The following is a 21,675-nucleotide window of genomic DNA, read 5'->3' as shown; positions in this document are numbered from 1 at the left end:
GTATAGATACGACCAGGTGCTTTTTCAGCTACATAGGTATAAAAAATTTCAGCTTTGGTTGAAACTAATCATATTTAAAAACAAATATACGGCTGAGGTGGCGAAATAAGCGATACAATTTTTTAAAACATTCTTATCTTCCATCTCCACGCCCATACTATTTGACAGAAGTCTACGATGTACTTGCAAGACATTGTTGAAAGTGCTCTCCGTCCTGATAGAGCACTCCGAATCGATCTGAGTATTTTTTCTGACACAAAGATCTGGAAACGTCTGGTGTCTCCGTCGAAGGCTCAGCTGCAGAAGGTGCAGTTCCCCGCTCTTGACGACAGTGATGCTGGTCAGTTGTAACTGGGTGTCTGCTGTACATCTGTTGAAACGGAGAACGCAAAATGGCTTTTGTTGCTTTGTTATTGCATCTCGACCCGACGCAAGGGCACGAAAGGAGGTAGCAAAAAAATGGCTCTGAGCACTATGCGACTTAACTTCTGAGGTCATCAGTCGCCTAGAACTTAGAACTAATTAAACCTAACTAACCTAAGGACAGCACACACATCCATGCCCGAGGCAGGTTTCGAACCTGCGACCGTAGCAGTCCCGCGGTTCCGGACTGAGCGCCTAGAACCGCTAGACCACCGCGGCCGGCAAAGGAGGTAGCAGCTCTAAGGAGATCTCTACCGATAACCGCACGCGCCCGTAGTGTAAAAAGCCAGCACGAAGGTAACATTTAGTACTGACACACACTTTAACATTTTGGCTGCCGACATTACAAACCAAGCTGTCTCTCAGAATGCTGGCCATTTTTGTCGTTCGTTAATATTATTTATTTGGGAGACTAGCCAACATTTCACTGTGACACTAACGTTTCATGAAAGCCTGAAATTGCTTTTCCTGGATTACGTATTTCCAGCTTCTTTGAATGTTCAGGTTTTGTTCCTTATATTTCCAATGAATGTTGGATTTTACAAAACATAAAAGTCTAAATAATTTTTATTTACCTCGTTACTCCACTATTCTGCTTTAATTGGAAACTAACAACCTAAAATCAGAATTATGAATTGTTTAATTTTTTCTTATGGTATAATTCTTTTTATTGTTATACCCCTTTGTCTTGGGCTCCCTTCGTTGTTGTCAGGAGTGATACTTTGTACTTCTTTATTCATCACAGAATCTGAACTTACAACAAAAACAAAATATTTCTGGATTAATTTAATTAGTTACATGTTGCATAGATCATTTGAACGATTCTCTTAACGAAATGAAGTGGAATAAGTCAGTTTACAGGATGTACATATATAACTGGTGTTAGCATTAATGGCTAATGAACATATTATTACTTCAGTGCTACTCATGCACCTGCACTTGAAAACAGGAGTTTTCTTTTACTGGCTTCCAGTCTTTAAGTAGAAATTGGTCAATGGAATAGGAGTTGTCCAGGGAAGACAATTTTAAGTTAGATTTAAAACGTGCTTCGCTGCCTGTCAGACGGTTTACGTTATTTCGAAAATTATCAAAGATATTTGTTGCTGCATACTGAACGCCTTTATGAGCCAGTGAGGTCATTTTGTAGGCATAGAAATCACTGTTTTCCTAAATTTGTGATGGATTATTTATGACAAATATCATTAATGAATATATGTAGTGTGGCAGTGCAGCTAGCTTCTTGAAGTGGTACCTACATCACGCCCATAGAGGAACACCGCATATTATTCTTACTGATCATTTTTTGCAATGAATACTTTTTCTAAGTGATGAGTTACCCCAGAAACATATTCCACAAGGCATTATTGCGTGGAAATGACAAAATATGCAAGGAGGTTGATTGATTTGTTTCCAATGTTAACAACTATGCGAAGAGCAGAAAGGAGTTGCAACTGAGTTAGCCCAAAGAGGCAAGTGTTATATTTTGCATAGCAAAACACGGTCGTCTGGTGTTGCGAAGCAGCGCCTATTGAGCATGATGTAGCAACAGCCGACAGTGCAATAAGCTAGTGGAAGGACGGAAATCTTCCTCACTTGCCACCACCAAGGTGTTTAGGGTATGTGTCTAAAGACATAAACGAACATAGTTTGGAGCATATAGCTACTCAGACATCCATGTACTAAATCATTCTTATCTCTTGTCTTACTGACTCCTCCGCATGTGCTACATGCGTTGTTGGTATGATTCTATTTGTTGTACAGTACTGAATGCAGTGGTTTTTTTATGAATTTTGGATGAGCCATTCTCTGAGAATTAATGACAGGTGGAGTGACATCCAGGAATGCAGTTTGGGGTCCACTGTTCGACCACGAGGCAGGACAGCCTGCCCTGACTCATGAGGGAGCTGCTCACTCGCTGGACGAAGTTCACGGCCATTGTCAGCTGTGCTGTCACACTGTCATCATGGCCGCAGCCATAGACGTCACTGACAGCGGCGTTCGAGAGACGCTACAATCGCCACCGCTCTTTATACAGTCAGTAATGAGGGCTTCTATTGTTTCACTTGGGAGGCAACGGGAAACCTCCATCTAGCTGTTCCTGATGCACTACGCCGGAGGGCCGGAATAAAGATATTAACTGAACGAATCTACTGTCGTCCTGACGTCTCATTTACTCTCCATAGGTATAAATTCAAGGGTATTTTAACAACATGTACACGAAAAAGTTTGGAGCGTTCTACCCTACTTACTGACTCCTCCGCATGTGCTACATCAGTTGCTGGTATGATTATATTTGTTGCACAGAAATGAATGCAGTGTTGTTTTTTTTTAAGAATTTCGGGAGAGACATTTTCTGAGAACCACCAGATAATTCTTTAGAAAATATTAAACTGAGAAGATAAAGGAAGATCAGAAAAGAAAGCGAGCTGTTGTCTCGCGTTCCTATTAACGTGTTATGGGATCAAAATGAAAAATATTCACTTCAACTTTGATGTAGTTCTTCGTGCACGAAGTTAGAATTATCGAGATCGTCATCGCTACTATCATTGTCAACAAAATCTTGCTACAATTCACGCAAAATTTCGCCCTAAAGAACGTTTCTTTGCTTGATCAACGAACAGCTACCGCTACTATCGGCTGCACCGCAAAGTACTTGTTCCCAACAACACAATGAGTTGAGCCCACCAGCATACGTGATTTCGTATTTGAAATCGGAATAAACTTGCCTTCTATAACGGTACTTTGCGGGCAGGCGTGTCAGTTAGCATCATATTAATTAAAATGGGGGATAAATAGACTTTATTTTGGAAGGATTAAAAAGGGGAAAGTAATACGAAACTTTAATAACTGCACAGTATTACTAAGAAGCAATATAATGTAAAGTAATAAAAAGTAAAGTAGCAAAGACCAAGCGGGACAGAATGATATAGGGGAGCTTTTGTTTTTTAATACATATAAAAGAACATGTAACACATTATTGAGCTCTCTACCTTCAGTTATCGCGATCGGGCTAGTCGATGAAAAAGTGGTACGCGACTGCGAAATTCGTTAAGGACATTATTTAAAGACTCTTCAAGCACGTTTAAAATACATTACGTGTGACGAAGTGATCAGAGATGTTTATTGTCGGGTGGAGTGAAAATGAATCCGACAACATTATTCGAACTCTGTGTTAGGTGGGAAAAATGCTCTTGGGAAACCATTATGGTTGTGGAACCCACAAAAGTTGTGCGGAACAGAAAGCTATAGTTCGCGTAATTCTGCATTTTATAAAATGGTGAAACGCGTGTGCGCGGAACATTAATAGAATCTTATCCTTGGACGGTTGCGGTGGTAACTGATACAAACAACGCGCCAGCATAAAAATAGTACGCTTATTAACTACCAGATATTAATTAACGGGGACCTAAAATACTAAAACAGATAGGATCATCACCTCCAATCCCGATTCACGTTTCATATTTAATTAGTGAAAAGAGAAGTGCTAATAAACAAACTACATTTCAATTTTATCCACGATTTTGGCTTCCTTACGTAGTCTTGACTACATGATAAACAATATCTGTGGAAGCTGTATGCAACGTATCGTCATAATATTTAGCCAAACAATATTGTGGGACACCACAAATGCAAATGCATGAAATTGTTCTTACAGCGGATGTATAATGTGTGAGTGCGACGAACTATATTGAGAAAACTGAACATCCATTACGTACTTGCATGTTTATCTGCGAAAATGGTCCTTGTTGGTACATCAGCATAGATTTCGAATAGAATCGCTGGAACATTGCAAACCATTCAGATTAATCGAACATCTACATACGCAAAATCCTGGTACCACCAGGATGTGTTCTTTCTCCTCACCCCCGTGGCAGTAATTGAATTAAGAGTCAGCCGGGAAATACATGTAAATCAATTGACGACCTTTGAGCTAGCGTCACGAATTTTCAAACGTCCACTGCCATGTATGAAGGCGAGTGACACCACGAGTGTTAACGTCGATCGAGGGGTGTCGTCGTGATCGTATTGAATGACATTGACGGAATTTTTGAAGCATCCTGCGCAACAGTTACGTTTGAAAACGCCGAGAGATCAGGTGAGTGAGTCCTGCGGAACTTCACTTTTAGCCACCTCTACCGGCTACTGCTGTAACCTGCGGCACTGGAGAAGCCCACACGTTTAGCCACCCTGGTGAGGCTGAAGCTGTGCGCCGCAGTGGCTACCGCACACGCACGCACACACACGTTAGGGGCAGTGGCAGTAACGACCTAGGCAGTGAGAGTCGCATTTGGTGCGTTATCTGGCCGCACGGCGCGGCAGGGCGCTTTGTTCCGCTAGGGCCCCGCCCATTGTTTTCCTCGGCGCGCCGTCCGCGCTACCTTAAAACGTTTTTTAATGGCACCGACTCACCGGGGAGTCCATTATACGGCGAGAGGTAACGATGACTCTCCTCGCCTGCACACGGCACACCCACAGCTGCATCCAATCTTACCCTACGTGTGAACTGGACTCAATTCACTCATCTGCAGTTGAATTTCACTTTTCATACGTTGTCCATCAGAGGACGTAACTAAGATCATTCTCGAAGAAGAATACGTTCCTATTACACAGTTATGTACACTACTGCTCATTAAAATTGCTGCACCACGAAGATGACGTGCTACAGACTCGAAATTTAACCGACAGGAAGAAGATGCTGTGATATGCAAATGATTAGATTTTCAGAGCATCCACACAAGGTTGCTGCCGGTGGCAACACCTACGACGTGCTGACATGAGGAAAGTTTCCAACCGATTTCTCATACACAGTGGTTTAGGCCAGTCTAGGAAATGGGCAATGGAAGGGGAAGAGGTGCATGTTAACTTAGGTTGGTGGCCGGGGTGAAAAGCAGAGCCAGAGGCCCTGCCTTCCAAAAAGACGTCTGTTCTGACCGAGGTCTGGATTACAAGAGAGGAAGAGGCAACTGTGTTCCGCTCCGCAAATCACTCCAGCGTCCACACACGTGATCAGCATCCCACGCACACTATTGGCTAAAAGCAATGGCATGAATTCGCCAGCAGTTGTACACAAACAGCATTTGACCGGCGTTTCCTGGTGAAACGTTGTTGTGATGCCTCGTGTAAGGAGGAGAAATGCGTACCCTCACGTTTCCGACATTGATAAAGGTCGGATTGTAGCCTATCGCGTTTGCGGTTTATCGTATGGCGACATTGCTGCTCGCGTTGGTCGAGATCCAATGACTGTTAGCACAATATGGAATCGGTGGGTTCAGGAGGGTAATACGGAACGCCGTGTTGGATCCCAACGGCCTCGTATCACTAGCAGTCGAGATGACAGGCATCTTATCCGCATGGCTGTAGCGTGTTACACGTCTCGGTCACCTCTTGTATGCATTGACGGCACTTCGATCAGTGGAGATTACATTTCAGATGTGTTACGACCCGTGGCTCTACCCTTCATTCGATCCCTCCGAAACCCTACATTTCAGCAGGATAATGCACGACCTCATGTTGCAGATCCTGTTCGGCGCTTTCTGGATACAGAAAACGTTCGACTGCTGCCCTGGCCAGCACATTCTCCAGATCTCGCACCAACTGAAAAGGTCTGGTCAATGGTGGCCGAGCAACTGGCTCGTCACAATACGCCAGTCACTACTCTTGAGGAACTGTCGTATCGTGTTGAAGCTGCATGGGCAGCAGTACCTGTACACGCCATCCAAGCTCTGTTTGACTCAGTGCCTAGGTGTATCAAGGCCGTTATTACGGCCAGATGTGGTTGTTCTGGGTACTGATTTCTCAGGATCTATGCACCCAAATTGCGTGAAAATGTAATCACATGTCAGTTCTAGAATAATATATTTGTCCAATGAATCCCCGTTTATCATCTGCATTTCTTCTTGGTGTAGCAATTTTAATGGCCAGTAGTCTAGATCCAGAAAGCGGACATGCCACTCAAGGTAGTAAGCTCTGTCGTTCTGCCAACAGAAGGGCCATTGAAGATCCACGGACCACTGTGTCATTCATCAGCCAATTGCATCACCTGTATTCAGTACGGAGGAGCATGTGGTCAGGACATGGCTCTCCCGTGCATTGTCGATTTAGGAGACCAGGAGCAGCTATTACTCAGTCAAATAGCTCCTCAGTAACTATCATACGACTCAGTAGACTCCGATTCGGCGTTACCACCAAGGAAAAATCCCTGGCTGTACTTGGAATCGAATCTGCTTCCTCCAAAGGGCAGCCATCGACACTGACGACTCGGCTACTAGGAAAACAGTAAGGCATAAGCAATGAAGTGTAACACCTATAGCCGCCATTATGACGTCATTTATGGCTAGCAGTTTCAGTACTTCCGTGCACCATCCTCAGGCCTTAGATGGCGCTAGTGGGGTTTAATACTGTTGGTATACACGATGCATCAGTGGCCAAAGTGTACAACTGGCTACCTTTAAGTCCAATGTTGTCTTTCCAACCATCACTATGCTTTCGCGTAATGCTTTAGGTCTATCAGCTAAAGTACTTCTCCGAAATGAATATTGCTCTCCTTCCCTGATTGTTGTCTCAAGGAGGCTGACTATTTGTGTGGTTTCCTTCATGTTATTTTCATCCCATTTTATCAAAATAGTTCAAATGGCTCTGAGCACTATGGGACTTGACATCTGTGGTCATCAGTCCCCTAGCACTTAGAACTACTTAAACCTAACTAACCTAAGGACATCACACACATCCATGCCCGAGGCAGGATTCGAACCTGCGACCGTAGCGGTCGCGCGGTTCCTGACTGGAGCACCTAGAACCGCTCGGCGACGCCGGGCGGCCTATTTATATGCTCATTTCACTACCTTTGTTAAGTTTTTAAGTCATCTGTTTTGTCCGATACACTCCTAAACAGCTTGCTCCTATATAACCCGAACGTACCGCTGTCGTAATTCAACAATCTCATAGCCAGTATTTGGATTAGATTTTGCAGCAGCCTAAAATGTACAGCTTAATAACAGATCTATCTAAAGCTACAATGAATATGTGACCGTGCTTACTTGCAAATCACTCCAAAGTTAAGCTCATGCACCGAAAAACTCACTTGAGACAGATAACACACTGTTGTTTTGATTCAGAATCGCGAGAGTAATCTTGTTCTTTAACAGTTCATAATGTAGTGGCGCGAATGGTTCTGTCGCTTGTGCTAGAGATGGGAAACAGCTATTGTCAGTAGCAATCTGCTGTACTATGCTGCCCGACCTTCTCCCTCAAATACATAGGGTGTAACGGGTGTAATTGCAGGTATTTTTAAATGTTGTACCTTAATATGTGTACACATCTCTGTGTTGATTTTTTTATCTGTGCCATACAGCCTTCCAACAAACACGTCACAAACTTTACGACCTGTTGTTTGCTGTATGGTCCTACTGCACCACTAAGTGGACTACGCCTGTCTGTATAGACTATTTCGCGTCCATGAGTCCACGCTTCGAAACCTGACATGCTGTCCAGGAGGAAATAAACACTAAAGGCTTGCTCTTGCCATAAGTGCACCCTAAAAACATACGGCCGGTAGTGGCTATGATTATTTGTCAGCAAATGATGGAAATACTGATGCAGTGTTGTTCAGTATAACGTTCTCAGTCACCAACAGAAATAACTTCTCTTGTACCCGTTACACCCTGTATAACAAAATTAATTACACGTTGACACAAAAAAAGAATGACACTGCTCACATTCTAGTCTGTTATTTGTTATGACGAATTACTGACCGATTGTTTTCCAACCTTGCATGTGTGCTTACTATGATACATCTTTGCTCAACACTTGACGGAGATGTTCAGATGTGTGTGAAATCTTATGGGACTTAACTGCTAAGGTTATCAGTCCCTAAGCTTACACACTACTTAACCTAAATTATCCTAAGCACAAACACACACACCCGTGCCCGAGGGAGGACTCGAACCTCCGCCGAGACCAGCCGCACAGTCCACGTCTGCAGCGCCTGAGACCGCTCGGCTAATCCCGCGCGGCGACGGAGATGTCCGATGCAAATGAACGAGTAGTTTACTTACGCCGTTTTCTTGCGTTTCGCCCGAAGGCAAAAAGTTGCGCTCGAGGATAATCTTCTGGGAAAGATTTGTACAAATATTTCCAGCAGTGGAAGGATTTACTGCAGGTGTGTGTGCACCCCAATAGATTCTTCTTTGAAGATAACTAGTGAAAACTAAACATTTTTGGAAGTACACGAATTGTTATCATCATTCTCGTTTCCTTTATGTCAGCAAACGTATGCATTTTTTTGACCATTACGTTGCTTGGGTACCGCCAGTTTTTTAATTGATTTTGAGGAATCTCCTCACAATGTAAAGAAATTTTTATGTTCCGAAAAACATTCTCGCACCATTATGCCGTCTCAATTTATTGTGTGGTTCCTCATGTCTTACAGTGGTGATATTGGATTTCAACATGGATTTTCCGTCAGTAAATTTGTTCCGTAAACAGTTTCCATAGCCTCATTCTCCAGGAACTTTGCAATTCATCCGTCGATTCACGTTTTAAGACCCATATGACAGCGACAGCTCTATGAAAGTTTGATTTTTCGGAATAATTGTTTATTACCTATCTCAAATCCAGGTTCCATACCCGTAACAAGCAGAATCTACTGACAAAGTATGGATGTTGTTGATTACCATAGTCAATGCTGAATATATTCGAGAATCGCTTTTCTCTAATCATCGATGATGCGTAGTGAAAAATACTTCAAAAATAGCTATTTGCAAATTTTATTTACCTACAGCGCGAAACTAGCAGAACGGCGTTAGAAAAGATTCTAATGCCTAAAGAAACAAGAGACCGATCGCATTCTTTAAACGTTTAAAAAAATTTTTAGAGAGTCTTGCTCACAGCACCTTTTTTAATGACAAATCTCCACAGCTAATTCGTTATTTGCCATTACATTTCTATACAAGTGACAGCTGCAGTTATATACCGAAACCGGTCATAAAAGGAGCTGTAACAATCAAGGATATTAATATATTCGAGATGTAAGTTGACAAAGCTGCATATGAGGCAATCAGTATTAACAGTATTAAAGACTTGACGCGCTAGTCAATTATTTGTAAAAGATTAATAGTCTTAACGTTGCTAAGGACGTTGACCTAGCACTCCAGCGCTCTACTTAAGATCATCACTCGTTTGTCTTCTGATACAGAAGTGTACCACACCTGTTCTAGCAGCCAGTTTTCATAGCACTTAATTCAGTTGTGCGCTTATGTAGTGGTGTAACCCATTTACGGCAAAAGAATTGAAACTAATATTTAAATAATTATGACTGAAGTAGAATTGCGTTCAGTATACAGTCTACTTCACTAATAAAAGTATGGAAGAACTGAGGTACGGTTCAAAAAATGGCTCTGAGCACTATGGGAGTCAACTGCTGAGGTCATTAGTCCCCTAGAACTTAGAACTAGTTAAACCTAACTAACCTAAGGACATCACAAACATCCATGCCCGAGGCAGGATTCGAACCTGCGACCGTAGCGGTCTTGCGGTTCCAGGCTGCAGCGCCTTTAACCGCACGGCCACTTCGGCCGGCTAACTGAGTTACGGAATGCGTCATTCGTAGATAAACAGTTACCAAATAGTAAACATCAAAACATGTGTTACGCAAATATCTGACGATCAGTGTTCAACACGTATCTACTCTCGGAAATTAATTTTCCAGTTGTCTTTCATTTATTAGGTAAAAACAGTGTAACTTGCAAATGCTACAGTTGTTTTTCGAACAAGCATCGGTTTTACGAAACCCATTGCTCCTTCAGGTCAAAGTAACGAAAGATTACAAGGATTGTTACATTTCAGCAGTATGCATTACAGTCGTAATTTTCCCATAAACGGTGTTATCACGAAGTTTCGCCTCAGTTTTCGTTTCGGCTGTCTTTTGTTACAGTCGGAAAGATAGCCTTGTTATTTGAGAATTAAAACTGAATATTTGGTCCTAATCTTTTCGAGAAGTACACTATTGTACCGTTCGTCAAGTAGGAAGGAAATAAAGGTAGGAAGACTAGGTATTAATGTCCCGCAAAGCGAGAGCATTAGGAGATGGAGAACAAGTTCGAACTGGGGAAGGATAAGAAAAGGAAATCGGCCATAACCGTTCAAAGGAACCATCCTAGCATTCGTCTCAAGCTATTAACATGGAAACTCCAAACCTGAATGAGCTGACGAGGATTTTAAACAGTGATCTCCTGAATTTGTTTTACCACGTGCTTACACGCTGGTTAGATGAACTGTCGCAGTTGTCAGCGTTAGTGAAGTCTTTTCATTTTAATTGAGAGATTTGGCTGACAGAAGACTCATCTTTTGTGTGAATCACGTAAAGGCTTGTGTTATTTATCATGTTAATGCTTTGACAGGTAAGGACCTATGTTACTTCTTAATAATTGCACCGATGATGGCTATGTAATAGTCCAAAGCTAGATCTACTCCAATAAATGGCGGATGTTGCGACTGATTGCTGTCCTTTAAATTTGGATACTCAACGGTCGCTGCGCACACAATAATCTAATACATTCCAACTTAGTTATGAAGAGAGGTGTTAGTGGTAAGTTGTACTGGCTTTGGAAGTGTGTAGTGTTCACCCTGTTGTCTGCACCGTCTGATTTTGATTTTTCGTACTGCCTCTGTCTGCTGTAACACGAAGAAACGGTAATTTATTTTTAAACTCTGTATGCAACATTTATTCCGCTAATGACAGTACATTAAAATTATCGCTAGTAAGCTTCACCTAGAGGAGAATCTTTAGGTAAGACATTTTATAACTACTGTCGAACAATGTCCGACAGCGATAGTGTTAGCGAACGCAGACAGCACATTTTAAAAGCAAACTTTCTTAGTTTTTGCAAGGAGGTAGGAAAAAATCCAACATTACTATCTGCGACGCTACTGCGTAAATGTAGTTTAGTTTCAATTACACAAATCTCGAACGACGTGCAAATATGATTTCAAACATTAATGTTGTCACTAACATAAAAACAAATCTTGTTTCATAGTGTTTGCACTATTATTTGCAAAAGTGAAGAACTTTACTATGTAACAGTTATTGCCAGCTACGGAATAACAGACTCTAAAGTTTCACAACGAGCAAATACGACGGTGGTCCCTAAGCTTAATTCTTGCTGGAAGACTTCGGAACTCGCAGTGTTGCTGTATTACGAAGTTGCAAAGCCTGTGGATTAAACGACAAATTGAGTGTTCATCCGAGATAACAGAAGCCGTGTTCCCTTTCGCTTATTTCGCTATGTTGGAGAACCATTTCAAAGTAAACGAGGTGGGTGTTGGGCTTCGAAGAATCAGATGGCGGGCAATTAATGCACACTAAAACTGCGAAGAAATTAGTGAAGAGTCATACTTAACGACCTGTTTTTGTGCGAGTGACTATGCAGATACATGATTAATATCAGAGAGTACGCCTAAAAAGAATGACACTCCAGAATCCAACTACCTGACAGCAATATTTTAAGGAACATGACATAGAACTTAGGACTACACGTTTAAAAATCATTTATACTACCACAAGCCATATCAGTTTCATCGCATTCATGACGCGAAAGTCCAAAACACTCTTGTCACGCAGAGTATAATTAATTTCGCATCTAAATTTACAGTGCCACTTGAACGGGACTGGTAGGTTTTCTTGAGAAATAGAGATCGTAACGATGCCAGAAAAATATAATGATGTCCATGATGCACGCCATAAAATGATGAGACATTCTATCCGTCTGGAAAGAAATCAAGGCTCTTACTTTGTATTGACCACTGCTTCAAGTTGGCCGGAGAGCAAATTAGTTTTCGTAAGTTCAAACGATACTCTGTCAAAAGTTGACAGCTAATTATTTTTCATTTCTACCACTCTGAATGTTCGGAACTTCACGTTTGTCGGTTACATGCCTTTATGTCTGTGATCGGACGTCCTTCCGCACGTTACGTAACTCTAAGCGGAGCACACTCGTATACTTCACCTGTCTGTGAATCGGATAGAGTGAGGGCGGTATGTTTTCATCCTTAAATCTTTGTGTTTCTGGGACGGTCCCGATACCCACTTCCAGGTTAATAGAAGAAAGAAATATTAAGCCTGGGCAACTTATTGCACAAAAGCTCGTTAATCTGTCACCCGAATTCAATCTTGTCTCATAAGCTAGCACCATCAAATATGTGCTTTAGCAGCAGGTCCGTTAAAAGATACCTTTCCAGAGCCATAGGCTTTGTCGAATAGTTGGTTATTTCAGATAATAAAGGACTCCTGTTGGACTAAAATGTTTTAATTTTCAGTTTACATACGTCCATAACCCTGCAGTATTCCAGAAACGTCAACATTTCCCGCCTGAGCTGTTATTAAATGTATTTATGTATTAATTCGCAATATCTGTTTCGGCTACTTTATCATTATCAAGTAACAGTATAAAGTGCGCCAGTGTACATGCATTCCTCTTAAGAAGACGTCGCACTCATATCAACCATATTTACTATTTTCCCGTCATGCTCATTACAAAACAGGAAATCAATCTCATTTCTAAAATAATTTTAACTTATTTTAAAATTTTTCATACGTATCTTATTGCATGAAATACTGTACATTGTTATTAAATGTATCCATTACGTTTATTATAGAATCTGTTGGCAGGTGATTTACGGATAGCAGTCTTTGAATGCTGGCCGCTATTTTGACTGGGTCAAAGGTGGGAATGTTCCTACGCATCGGTGGGGGGGGGGGGGGGGGGGGGTGCTGACGATGGCCTAATATGTCGCCGAAATTGGGCCCCTACGGTGAAAATGTTCCTACACATCAGTCAGGAGCCTGAAGTTGGCATAATACTTCGCCGAAACTGGTAGACCAAAAAAATTATAATTTCGAAACTTAGACGGCCACATCATGTCAGAAACTTAACGCCTGCTGCCCAAATTACCGGCTTTGCAAATAAGAAGTGGTCTTCTTCTATATCCTGTGACAATTCGCGCTACTGCGAAATTAGTTTGACTATACCCGCTGTCACTGGAGCCTCCACCCACGAATATGCCCACAGCGATGCTCTACGCGCCGTCGAGACTTGTCTGAAAGATCTGATGCCACTCCCGTGTCCAGTGTTGCGTTGGGTGCAGCTTTGTCGGTTCACCTCACCCTACTGCCCCGTCGCGGGAAGTCACAACAGTTGTAGCCGTGATGACTTAGGTGCTCCAGACATCCGCGCAGTGGCCCGTTCAGTTCTGGCCTTCCTACAAAGAAATCCATATCCTGACTCGAGGGTTCGTTGGGCATCTGCTCGATTCTACAAGCAGAGCGGACAATACGTCAGTCTACTCGCTCGCTAGTCGCGTGGGGCCGTTACGATCCCGCGTGGTGTTACTAAGTTCCTGATGTCGTGGGTTCTATATCCTCATGACAGTCATGGAAAGTCGTCTACAGTGAGCAGCAATGCCACTCAACCGATAAACCATTGTCGCCCACGAGGCTTACTAATGTCTTCTTGCAAACAACCTGTCGTGTTACGTTTCCTTACATGTGGAATGTAGATGGAGTTAGCTTTACCTAGTTTCTGTGTTGCATTGAATTGCTTACGATTTGCACATCCAAGCACGCAATACACTTCATGCCAGTCTGACCTTCGCTGTCTTTTGATCTACACCCGCATTATATAAAAAAAATATGCATGTACGTTTCACATCTCGCTGACAATCCTTACAAAATGATGAAAGGCTGGCCGCGGTGGTCGTGCGGTTCTAGGCGCTCCAGTCCGGAGCCGCGCTGCTGCTACGGTCGCAGGTTCGAATCCTGCCTCGGGCATGGATGTGTGTGATGTCCTTAGGTTAGTTAGGTTTAATTAGTTCTAAGTTCTAGGGGACTGATGACCACAGCAGTTGAGTCCCATAGTGCTCAGAGCCATTTGAACCATTTGATGAAAGGAAAAAAGTTCATGTATCGCCTACTACGTTTTCGCTTTTCATGCATTAGAAATGCCACATCAGGCTTAATATTTTCATTTATTACTTCTTTATTATGAACTGTACTCCTGGCGCTTTTTTTTCAGAGAGTGTTCACATACACGAATGAAATCACCAGCAATATTCTATAAGTGAACTACATATAACTCAGAAAATATGACGCCATAAACTAAGAGGTGCGTGAAAAACCGCTGCATAATTCATGACGTTTTAGTTTATTACTTATTTACTACTAATTCTTTACGCAACACATTTTACAGACAGTACTCGCATATAACCACAGGAAGTACCTGCAAAATTGTAACAATGTACAGCACATAGTTCAGAAGATACGATGCAAAAACATTAAGATGCGGTAAAATGAAACTGCAAGGCGAAATTCGCTACAGATAAGACTGAAATGTATTAAATATGTGTGACGTATCTGACGTGCGTACGTGGGCAAAGCCAGAGGTATAGAGCTCATGCAAAATTCCTGGAATCTGGTTCACATGTTAGTTACGACATTGAAAAAGTACTATGGCGTAAGAACCACCAACGTTCTATGGGGGTTGAGCTTGATAACGTAAAGGAGAGAGGAGGAGATTGACAGACACCAAGGACGAAGAAAGAGTGGACACATAATGGGGATGGGTGTAGCGATGACTTAAAATCTTTATAACAGGCTCTCACTTTTGATTAAGGAAGGACTAGGACCAAGTTTGCACATACAATAAATTTTATTATAGTGTAGCTCCTCAACACATGTTCACATTCCTTGGTACTCAAAAGAATATACTGTACAATTTACATTCATTACACTCTTTATCCTTTAGCAAACAAATTTTGAAATAATTACGATCACTATCAAATTCTCTTTAAACCATTTCAGTAACACCAAAAATTTAAGCAAAGGCTTTCGAAGTGAACTCAGAAAGAAACTCGCCTCACAACCACACAAAAGTTCACCTTTCCCTTAAATAAAATATACTAAAAAACTCAACGTTAAAAAGGCACAAGCATAATTGTATTTAAAAAAATATTTACCCAATTAATAAAATTATTGCAGGTTCTACATTATGTTAGCAAACTTTGAACAAAGCAAAATTTCTGCAATCTTAATTACCACACATTTAAGCATAAGCTACTCAGACAATTATAGCTCAATAAGAGTGCTAAATTACAGGAAGAAAATATAATTTAGAATTCTACAGTCCTGCTCTGAACACATGCCCTTCTTGCTCTCCGAACGGACCCACACGATCCGCGTACTCCTCCGGGCCAAGGTACATAAACACTGAAACCAGAACAAGAAAGCCTTCTAGAACACACAGAAATCTGCTATTAGAAACATATCTGCCCACGGCCTTATACATACGTTGCAGTCTTTAACATGCAAATAAAACACAATAAAGCAGTGGCCATACAATTAAGAAAACAACCCGGCAACTTAATTACGAGTGAAAATCCTTAACAATTACACATCTCTCTTTCACTAATGAAAAGAACATTCACTGACATACACATACGAAAACCAAAATGCCTCTTTTGCAACCAGTTAGCATGTCCCGGCTTAGTCGAATATTAATTAACGACAAGTAATGAGCAGCATCAGTATCATAATCTGAATCTGAACTGAGAAAGTTTTTATACCATGAACGAGCGTGCGCAATTCTTTAATTTCTGCGATAACCACAGTTGTCGTTGGAATGATGCTCACTAGAAAGATTATCGGTAAGACAAACACCAGCAGATGGAAACGGAGCCCCACAACCAACGTCTGAGGGCCGGAGAGGTGTTAACACCAGGACAGTCCAGCCGTCACTCGCCTCTCTCGCACACTGTGCTCCAGCCGCCGCGCACCACAGTTGCGCCTCCCGGTCGCTCGGCTCCGTGAGCCCCCCTGCTTGCCTCGGACATGCGCTATATGCCCAGCCAGCGTGAGACAAAATCGATACTGGCTAGCTTACACAGTCTTTGAACCAGAGGAGATAGGTTCTATTACCTCGATGTGATCAATGAGGACATGGACAGACAGAGGAGGGGGAAAGGGAAACGGACAGGGGAGAGGAGGAGATGGAGGGGGAGAGGGGAGAGAGAGAGAGAGAGAGAGAGAGAGAGAGAGAGAGGAGGAGGAGGGAAGAGATGGACAGGGGGAGGAAGAGATATGCCGAGAGAGGAGGGACGAGCAGATGAACAGAGAGTTGGGGAGGAGAAAATGGACAGAGAAAGGGCACAGTATGAGAGAAAAGAGGAGTATATGAACAGGGAGAGAGGGATGGAGGATATGGGCAGAGACGGGGTGAAAGACGAGATGGATAGCGAGAGGGGGAAGGAGGAAATGAACAAATACTATAAACATATAGTCGAACAACGCCGGGTAGTCAGCTAGTTGCTAGCGAAACACTTCTTTATTTCAGTGTTGTGTGGCTTAGAGGTCCTCTACAGTGATGGCTGGGCCGCCGTGCAAGGTGTCCGCAAACAGCGAAGTGCCGAGAGGCGGCGTGAAAGCGGGGAGCACGGAATGGCGACAAAATGCCACGACAGAGGGACCGTAATAGGAGCTCAGAATTACAATTACGATTAATTACCGGCGTAATTAGGAGGGAGCGTGCCGCGCCGAAAGCGACGGCGGTGGCCGCTGCGGCGTCGGCGGCGACATCGGCGTCGACGTCACCGCCGCCATCGCCCCGTCGTGCGGTGTCGCTTCTTCCAGCCGGGCCGACTTTTATGTCGGCAATTCTCCCCAAACCCGAGCCGCCTTCCCCCTTTCTCCTCCACCCCTTTGCCGTTCCCGCTAAGAGCTGCTGGCTGAAACGCCGAAGCCACGGGCCGTAGGGCGCCACCCACGCGCCCCTGCCTCGCCGGCGCAGCTTTCGCCACTCATAAAGTCAACGACGTGCCGCACTTGACGACGCGGGCCTTTGCGCGGCCAGAAGGCAGTGTTCTCGGCTGCCCGACCTGCCGAGCGGCGGAATTAGCGCCCTTGCTGTACTCGCCTCTGTGCGCTATCGGCGCAGGCTTTCAGCCGTAGCGCAAGGCGTGGCAGAAATCGAACAGGTGTTACGCACAACACACAGAAAAGTTCAAGGCTAGACATGAAAACTCTCGATAAGGAGGTGTTTGGCTTAATTTTAATGGAAGAATTGATAGTGTATGCAAGTGCTGACATAAGCTCGTTTTTCTTGGAATAGTGCTATTTGAATCAGTTTATTTTATATTATTTCTTTCATTTTTAGAGTACCATACTCCAATTAGTGAAAACGGAGCCCTTATAGGATCACTTAGTTGTCCATCTGTTGGTCCGATTGTTGAAATCCCTTTTCCTTAGGAACGGGTAAACGTGTCAAACTGACCGAGCGAGGTGGCGCAGTGGTTAGCACACTGGACTCGCATACGGGAGGACGACGGTTCAATCCCGTCTCCGGCCATCCTGATTTAGGTTTTCCGTGATTTCCCTAAATCGTTTCAGGCAAATGCCGGGATGGTTCCTTTGAAAGGGTACGGCCGATTTCCTTCCCAATCCTTCCCTAACCCGAGCTTGCGCTCCGTCTCTAATGACCTCGTTGTCGACGGGACGTTAAACACTACCCACCACCACCACCGTGTCAAACTGAAATTTGTGTAATATACTAAACTTTTCGGATCCTTTTGGTCTAAAACGCAATCGAAATACAAAACCATTTGTGTCACTTATTTTGACACTCGCAAACTCACTCATCCAAATTCAAACGGTACGTCTCGTTGATCCAGAATTTCGAAATTTGAGGAGCGGCAAAGTTTCACGGTATAAGTAAGGCGAAAAATCCAAAATCATCAATTTGTAATTATACCAGAAGAAATTTGTTTGTTTTCATTTGTTATCCGACTATCAGTCTGTCCATCTGTGTAAACAAGCGGCTTTAGGCGCTTCAGTCCGGAACCGCGGTCGCAGGTTCGAATCCTGTCTCGGGCATGGATGTGTGTGATGTCCTTAGGTTAGTTAGGTTTAAGTAGTTCTAGGGGACTGATGACCTCAGATGTTAAGTCCAATAGTCTCAGGGCCATTTGTTAAGACCCCTTTTACTCAGCAACGGGCAGACCTGTCAAGTTGAAATCAATGGCACATACCGAAGTCTATGGTCCTCGATGACGTTAACTTTGAAGTTTCTACGTAGATGTAATTCAAAACATACGGGCATTTATGTCACATATTTTGATATCTTTCCAGTACCGACATTCGTAACAGGAAAAATTTTCGATTCCTAAGATGGATGAACTATCTGCAGCCGACCGCTGTGGCCGAGCGGTTCTAGGCGCTACAGTCTGGAACCGCGCCACGGCTACGGTCGCAGGTTTGAATCCTGCCTCGGGCATGGATGTGTGTGATGGTTGGTTAGGTTTAAGTAGTTCTAAGTTCTAGGGGGCTGTCCCATAGTGCTCAGAGTCATTTGACCCATTTGAACTATCTACAGTGTGTTCGGAAATTTCCGTTACAAACTTCTAAGATCTGTAGAGGGGAGTGAGTGCATAATATTTTGAATAGGAACCTGTTTACGGAAACGTACCGCTTCCGTTCAACGCCGGTTTCATTTCAGATGCGGAAAGCATCCACGTCTGCTGAGGCAAAGAGAGAAGCTTCTGAGTTGCCTGTCCTGGTATGCATAACGAGTACCACTCCTATAAACTAATTCTTGCGGGGATCGTAGCCAAGATTACTTTCGAGACTCCTGTAGAGACAAAGTAAGATCGGATGGCGGGAGTTTTGATCGCTACACTAGATATTCAATAGACACCAGGTTGGATGGAGACTGTGCAGAGAACGTGGTTGATAGATACAATGTCGATAACAACATCGGTGGTCACCACATCGAACCGCTGTTGAAATGTATCAGTATTGTTCTGTACGTACAGTATGCTAAGCTCTGTTCTGTTTTGCAATAATGTAAATACGTCACATTTAAGTGCTTATACAAACAAATGTGCCCCCCTGCGGGTTCGGGGGTTAGAATAGGCCCGCGGTATTCCTGCCTGTCGTAAGAGGCGACTAAAAGGAGTCTCAAACGTTTCGGCCTTATGTGATGGTCCCCTCTCGGGTTTGACCTCCATCTATCTAAATTATTCCGAAGAGCGAGCCAATTGGGGAAGGGCGCCTTACATGGTGCACTGTATCCGTCGTGCAATTACACCTTTAGCCGTCTTTCTCGTCGTTGCAAGGGTGTCCCGCTCGTTTTCGATCTCTTGGGCGATTACCACATTGCACTCTGCAGTGTTTCTTTTAACTGCGATGACGACCTTGGCCATTTTTGCACCTAAGATCCAGCACGGTAGCCAGTCCGTTGTGGTGGGGCCGCCATGTACCCTCTTGGTTGTAGCCCCCTGACAACACAGGGATCGCTCTACTGATGCCTGCGCCGTTAACTCCCCGCGTATGCCAAGGAGTAGATGCCCATCGCCCTGGGGCATCGGGACTCCCGGCAATGGCCATCCTGCCAGGTGGCCTTTGCTGTGGCTGGGTGGCGCCCGTGGGGAGGGCCCTTGGTCGGAGTAGGTGGCATCAGGGCGGATGACCCGCAATGAAGCGTGGTACATCATCTCTTGCTGGCGGCCAGCCGTCAGCAGTCTCTAAGCGTTCCAAAGCTCAATTCAAGGCTAATGTGTATGACCCCAAATCGTTCCCCTCCCTGGCCACACCATGGGAGGAGCGAAGGGCTATGAATGAGAGCGAAAGATACTCGCCCCGGTATCTCGTCTGTACCGGAGCTGACGGGGAATCTTTTATGTCCGTGAAGCCTCAGTTCTTTGTAGAGCATTTAGAGGACAAGTTTGGGGAGGTGGAGGGCTTGTCCAAGATGCGGTCCGGATCGGTGTTGATAAAAACGGCATCCTCCGCCCAGTCGCGGGCCTTGCTCGCTTGTACTAAGCTGGGGGATGTCTCTGTCACTATCACGCCCCATAAGAGTCTGAACATGGTCCAGGGCATTATCTTTCACAGGGATCTGCTTTTACAGTCCGACGACGAGCTGCGCGCCAACTTGGAGCGCCGAGGTGTCCATTTCGTCTGGCGCGTCCACCGGGGTCCGAGGGATCGTCAAGTTGCCACCGGTGCCTTCATCTTGGCCTTCGAGGGTGACACGTTACCTGAGAAGGTCAAGGTGATGGTGTACCGTTGTGATGACAAGCCGTATATCCCTCCCCCGATGCGGTGCTTCAAGTGCTGGAAGTTCGGCCACATGTCTTCACGCTGTGCGTCCGACCTCGTCTGTCGCGATTGCGGTCGACCTTCCCATCCTGATCATCCCTGTGCGCCGCCTCCAATCTGTGTGAACTGTGGTGCGCACCATCCGCCTTCCTCGCCAGACTGTCCGATTCTGCAGAAGGAGCGGAAGATCATGGAAATAAAGACTCTCGACCGCCTGACGTACACTGAGGCGAAGCGGAAATATGATCGGCTTCATCTGGTTCGCATGACAACTTCTTATGCCGCAACTGTCGCTCCTTCTACAATTCCCTCCGCTCCAGGCAGCTCTCCGAGTCGAAGTCCCACACCTGCCCCCTTGATGGTGGGGGGCACTAAACCTCCTGTTGCTCCTGCTCCATCTACTTCAGGAGCAACACCCCCCCAACCATCGGGGACATCAGTCCCCCCTTCCCAGCCGGAGAAGCGTAAGACTTCTTCGGCTACTCTCGTAAGGAAGGGGTCCCTTGGGGACCTCCCTTCCCAAGTTCCGTCCGGTACAAAGGCCGACAGCCGCAAGTGGCTTAAACAACCGCCGGTCCCTGGTCGTAGGGACACACGGTCGTCGTCTGTCCCTGAGACCGACCCAGTTGCGCCCTCCCGGCCTGCGCCACCAAAGGCACAGCGCGAGAAGCAGCAGAAGAAGAAACTCCCCAAGGCTACCGACATTGCGGTGGCATCCATTCCACCGCTTCCTACAAGCTCTGCGTCTGAGGATGAGGTGGAGATTCTGGCGTCCGCTGAGGACATGGATCTCGCGTCCCTCGGATGCAGTAGATGGCTGTTGTCCAGGTGGTGACTCCGTAGCAGCAGGGGCCCCGGAGGCGTAATCTGCCTCCCCAGTCCCTTCACGCCTTTCCCATCCATGGCTAATAACATCCTCCAGTGGAACTGCAGCGGTTTCTTCCACCATCGAGCTGAGCTCCGCCACCTTATCAGCCGTCATCCTTTCCTTTGCATTGCTCTGCAGGAAACTTGGTTTCCAGCAATGCGAACCCCCGCCCTCCGTGGCTATCGGGGTTATTTTAAGAACCGGGCAGCTTATGCAAGGGTGTCTGGTGGCGTCTGCATATATG

This window comes from Schistocerca serialis, chromosome 2 (assembly GCF_023864345.2).
Source record: "Schistocerca serialis cubense isolate TAMUIC-IGC-003099 chromosome 2, iqSchSeri2.2, whole genome shotgun sequence".
NCBI lineage: Eukaryota > Metazoa > Arthropoda > Insecta > Orthoptera > Acrididae > Schistocerca > Schistocerca serialis.
Note: the sequence above shows the minus strand (reverse complement) of the source record.